The following is a 6,451-nucleotide window of genomic DNA, read 5'->3' on the forward strand; positions in this document are numbered from 1 at the left end:
TTACCAATGTGTGCTTATCGTAAGATAAACCCACAGACACAGCTTGTCATTCTCTGAAAGATGCTAAAAGACAGCAGAGATAAAGACGGATTATAGCATCAGAAAACGTTGGAAGATGTACTACCACACATCATAGCAACTTGTTTTGTCCTTAAAAGCATGCACTACAGTCCTGTCTTGTGTGTGTGTTGGTTATTTGGATTTTACAGGTAAGCAGTTTTGGACAGAATGACCTTAAGAGCTGTTTAAGGTTAATTTCTTTCACTCCTTATTTTTATCCTTCATTACACAAACAAGTATCTCACATGAGAAGCTGATAACAGGGCTCTTAATTGGCTACTTCAGAAGGAGAGTCAGAAACCCCCTATGGTTTCTCTTTAGCTCCATCTAAGTAGACAGGAATAAATTGTGCATTGAACTGACTGATTCAAATGTGAACATCATTTCCACATGAATAAGATATATTACATCAATACAGTTTAGTCTTTCATTCTTATTTTTTAGCAATTCATGTACAGCCATTGTGCATGTTTGAGTAAAGTAAATCTGAAGAATTAAGCGCAATATATAATTTAATTTTTATCAGAATACTGGCTATTGTAGATATTGTTCAATATGCAAATAAGCCTCCACCCAATCACAACATTTTGTGCAGTGTGCTCTGATTGGTGAGTCTCTTGACCAATCACAGTTTTAGATGAGTGTGTCTATGGGTGTTTTGATGAATCAAGGTATTCTAGTAATCTCACAAAACTCAAGTGTCAGTTAAAATGTTGCAAGGCAGTTTTTTAACCGTGTCAAATAATTAATTCACCAATCATTTTAAGGCATATCATAATAACAACACAGAGCAATGTAATCACAGTACTGATGTTTTGTACATTTCATGCAGCCCTACATCTAAGTGAACTGGTAGACACCTTCCAAAATAGTGCTTCTAGGTAGCTAACTGTATAAATCTGCGTCTAACAGCAAGCTCAGTCAAACGGTAGAGCGAATCCTGTGTGGGAATATGACAGAATGGAGTGACAGATTCAGTCATCCTTCCACTGCGCAGTCGGAGAGATGGAGAGAAGCAGGATTATAGAGTCATTTGCCGCAGAAAGAGAAAAGAAGACATTTAGGGAGAGAAAATGCACAATGAGATAAGGACGAGAAAGAGGGAGGGGGAGGGGGAGGGAGAGGGGGGAGAGGCAAGCAGATGGTGAGTAACATAGCTAAGCTCTCATTACTGTCTTCTCCTGCATTACTGTTTAGGAGAGAGATATTACGAAGGCCATAATAGTGCTAAGCGGCCTTCCAGCTGATGTAATTCTGCCTGTCCTGCTGCTGCAAAGGCAAATATTAGCCAGCCTGAATAAAGACAGGCTCAGAGATAGTACAGCCATCACAAGGGTTCAGTGATGACGCATGCAGACGCTGGTAAGCAGGTCGTAACTTAAAATATCTCAGCAAGCTCTTTTAATTTAAAAGCTTTGCTTTTTAAAACTCTAAAAAGCATTTAAAAAGTTGTTTGTACACTGTAAAAAGGAAAGTATTGTCACTGTACAATTTAAATTGTCAATATCCAGAAAAAAGGTTAAATGCGAGTAAATAAACTATACATATTTTGTCTTTTATCACAGCTGTTGTTAATTTACAGAAATAGAATGCAAAATGAGGTCACACTAAATTTGGATGGTCCACAATAGATAATCTACAGATGCTCAATTTATTCACAAACTTTCTGGTTTTATCAAAAACATGGTTAGGGTTAGGTTTACAGACAGATTTAACATTAATCTTTCACACTCAACTTCAAGTTCAGTTGCATTTAATAGATATTTATTAAAATGTCAAAGATAGATTGAGCATCTACAAAACATCTACAGCGGAACATCCATATAAAGTGTTACCTAAAAGAATTACCTTTATTTTACAGACATTTGCCTTTATTTTAATTGTTGGTACTGTTTTTATTATGGTAAGCTACTGTGTGTCAGAATAACTGGTGAAAAAACTAGTGAACAACTAGTGAAACTGTTGTAAAGGCAATACCAACTGTAATGCAGTAGACTGTAAATTTACAGATTTCTTCCATCACTGAGAAAATACTTTTACTGTTAAATGACGGGTTTTGTCCACCATTTTTTAGTTGTGTAGGTATGTTAGTGCAGTGTATGTTGCATAGTGCATATATATATTGAATTGTTTTATGTAGTATAGCTATTTTAAAGTTTTGAAGCATGTGATTTGTCACAAGTATATAAATATTATATAAACATATACACCAACCGGCCACTTCATTAAGTACATCTCCATGTTTTTACAGGACCACCACAGAGCAGGTATTATTTGGGTGGTGGATCATTCTCAGCACTGCAGTGACACTAATGTGGTGTGTTGCGTTGGTACATGTGGATCAGACACATCAGACATAGACATTATGCAGAGAACCAGATGGACTACAGTCTGTAATTGCAGAACTACAACAGACTCAGAGATACTACAGCCATCAAAAGTGCTGCTAATGGACAATGAGTGTAGATACAAGGAGGTATACTTATTGAAGTGGCCGGTTTGTGTATATACTGATCAGTGTGTATGCAGTGTAAATACCACATGTACTTATTTAATGTTCATCAGCAGCACTTGTCTTGGCTGTAGTATCTCTGAGCCTGCATTTATTCAGGTTCAGATGTCTGTGTTTTATATAAAACAAAGTGTAGAACAAAACGACATGGTGTATTGTATTTCTCAGTGTATTGAACACCCACTCAGCTTTGACAGTAGTGAGTTGTAAAACGAGCTTGCTGCCATCCATCTTTGAGTGCTTGACAATCACCAAGGTGCTGTAGTGGTTAATCATGGGCTTCAGGTGTAATGCTTTGTAACAGGCAGGACAGCGGAGACCTCCTTGTTCCCCAACATGCTGCTTTTCTCAACCCTATCCTACATGCTTACACACACTTTTTTGTTCCAAGTGAGATTAAGAAGTACAAGTCTTTCATCAGCAGATTGCTGCAAATAGTGCAGTGCTACAGGCCTAATTGTAATAATTTAAGATCTTACTTTGAAGTGCAAAATCTGTGTAAATGTTGAGGTTCGTGAGAGGTCAGTGGCATAGCTGACAACAGAGAAAGTCTGCAGTTTTTCTTTTTCTCCTGACATCCTGACGCTATGGCAACTACTTCACAGAGCTATTTTTGCACAGTATTCAAACCGGCACCCACAGCCACAGGGAGTACAAGTTCAAATACATTAAGTCTTAACATCAAATTATTCCCTTAGAACGCAGCAGATACAACAAAGCTGTTCTAAATGTTCGTAAGTATTGACGTGGCAGGCATACATGTGATGTAAAGCTCATGGTGTGATTGGAGGTTGTCAAAGAGCACGGAGGTGATCCATTGTCAAGACGTCCTTGCACTCTCCTTTACTCGGGGACAAGAAACATTCTCACACATGAGGAGGCGCAAGGATTGTTTTCCAAGGAAACCTTGACTGAATCAAAAAGAATTAGTCAGTGTTTCAGTAATCAAACACTGTGTGCCTCAAACATTCTTAGCTTCGCCTAAGGTAAAAAAAAAAATCACTACTTCAAAGTAATGTATTTGCGGAGAGGTGTTGCAGAGCAAAAACACAAGACAAAGAACATCTTTTGCAAGGTACAGCTCATTCAGAGTTTGCAGGAAAACCTTGAAAGCTAAATAATGGATTTTTGCCATGTTAATCAATGAAATATCGCAGATTCTGCAGATATGACACATCTTCAAAACTTTCTTAAAAATAAAGGTGCCACTTTTGGCTCCCTAAAGAACTTTTCAGTACATGGTTCTTTAAATAGTCAGCTTTGTAAATAAGATACAAGCATGAAGAAACTTCTTAAAGCATAATGTGTGCATAATTAAAGAAAACAATTTTTTAACCCCTTATATGGCGAGGACTCACCAGCAGGCCCAAAGTTTCATTATACAACAATTATATAACATGAAAATATCTCCAGTAGTTTGCATTCAAGACCCTGTAGTTACTAATAATAATAAGTAATAAGTCATATAGTAAGTCTTAGTGTGTAATAAGCCTGGGACTTTAAGGGGTTAAATGGTTATTGGATAACTCTGCCAGCAAAATGTTTATTAAAATTGGTGACATTTTATTTTGAGAGGTCCTTTTTGGATGAAACAAACACTCAACGGTAACATGTCAAAAACATAGAGGGTTAGGATTAGGTTTTGGGTTGAGGTTAAGGTTAGGGTTAGGATTAGGTTTAGAGTAAGGTTGGGTAACGTTAGGTTTTGCATAATGGAAGTAACATATTACCAATACATCTACTTAATGTAAGTAATATATCAACAGAACATCACTGATATGTTGTTGGTGTGTTACTGATAATCTGTTAAGAGTTTATTAATAATCTACGAAGGACCACTCCAAATAAAGTGTTGCCATTCAATTTTATATGTTTCATTACTTGGTAAACTTTGTTTTATAATTGTATCTTGTGTGTTTGTGTTTTAATAACTTAAGTCTGATGTGTTGTGTAACTAAGCACTTTTTAATGTTGTCATTTTTGTTTTTGCCTGCACTGTTAGAAATAAAGGTTCTGTGCAGGTATATTTTTTGTTCATCAAGGTACAAACAATGTAATTGTACCCTTAAAGGTACAACAGTGGTTTTAAGGTCCAATTGTGAACCTTAAATAAGTTTTTCCAGGTGAAAAGTACATATTTGTGTCTTTTCATAACCTAATGTTTTAAAACAGAATAATAAAATAAAAAGCCTGGAGACGAGAAGGGGCGTGTGGAGACAATATAATTTCAATGGATTATGGCACAGTTATGTTCCCTGACTAAAGGCACTGAGATCACCCCAGTGACAAGAGGGGTACTGCCCCAGTGACCGTTTCATACCTTTATTTCTGAGAGTGTATGCGAGAAGCACTATTTACTTTTAATATTAACATCAACCTTCCCAGGGACGATGACAGTCAGCCATCTGGCTAAATCTGGAACATTTACATTATAGTATTGTTCCTTTGTTAGATGGTCAGAGTTCAGTTTTTATAGAGGTAGTGACGGAACCAGACATCTAAAGAGTTTTATGCTTTGAAAAGCTACCTCAGAGAAAGTTATCACTGAGATAGTTATGAATACGCTTGAGACACTGTTCTGCGATAGTTCTGAAACAAGCTTTTTTCTAAAAAAAAAATTGAATTCCGTTTTTAAAGAACATCTACATGATGTAAAAGTTTGATATCAATTAATGTTCTTTTCTTAGAACCATACATCCAGGTCAAGAACTACTTCTTTTTAAGAGTGTAGAACACTGAAGTCTTCACACAACATCTTTGGCCTTCAGTAGTCATAACCATTAGCCACCTGAACACAATGCAGGTGTAACACTGGATTGATGCTCACAGATAAAAGATAACTGTAAGGTTTATTACAAGGAGAATTAACTGAAAGAACAGGGTTAACACCAGACCAGGTCAGAAAGCAGATTAACAAAGCAAAATACATGGGCGAAGATGATAACTGAGTCAGATAAACACGTGAGGCTTGTAACCAAAGAGGAAATACACATGTAGACATGTAGCCAAAGGGACAAATCCAAGTATCAGTAACGAGCTACAAAACAAGGTCATACACAGGGTAGCTATCAAACAAGAGAACAGCTCGGTATGCATTGACTGAACAGAGGCAATACTTCACAAAGACAGGGTGCAAACAGGCTCATATATAGAAACACAGGTGATGATAATCAATATTACACAATACAACTGTGATTTGTTGGTGGAGTCACATGACAAACTGAGGGATTCGGGGAACAGAATGAGAGTCTGAATGAGAACCGGGAAGCGTGACAGCAGGTTTGCTAGCTCTACTTAGCTTGACTTATCCACAGGACAATGATTATATTAGGGAGTGCATAGTCTATTATTATTATTTAGTATTAGAATTGTATCTTCTTTTTGTTTAACCCTTAAGGGCACCCGTACAGTGGCATTCATGTTGTATGAAATGGCTGTTTGAAGACAGAAATATGTTCTTTTTTTCAATGGCAGGCTGAGATGAATTTCTGAAATGAGCAAAGCAATGTCAAATTGTCTGACAGACATCGGCACCTTTCTGCACCAGCAATTTTACCCTCTATCACTGTTTAGACGAATGTGTTGTACCTCCTTTACTGGTTTTTGTTTAAACTGCATTCACATATCCAAGCTGTCACATTTGTTCAGCAGTTAAACAGATTTCTATGATTGAAGGAGCAAAGCAGCTGGTGCTGGAAGAGCTTCAATGGTGGCACCATTTTGAAAAGCAAAAGTAAACATTAACCTGAAACTATACATACTAATGTGCTCATTTTTGGTGTTTTCATCTAGCCAGTGGCGTTCAGCAAGAGTTCACACTTTCCATGCTGTGATCACATTCACTCTTTATTAATTCTGCTTGCAAAAGCAGCCCCGACA

Source organism: Colossoma macropomum, unplaced genomic scaffold (genome assembly GCF_904425465.1).
Source record: "Colossoma macropomum unplaced genomic scaffold, Colossoma_macropomum, whole genome shotgun sequence".
In the NCBI taxonomy this organism is placed as follows: domain Eukaryota; kingdom Metazoa; phylum Chordata; class Actinopteri; order Characiformes; family Serrasalmidae; genus Colossoma; species Colossoma macropomum.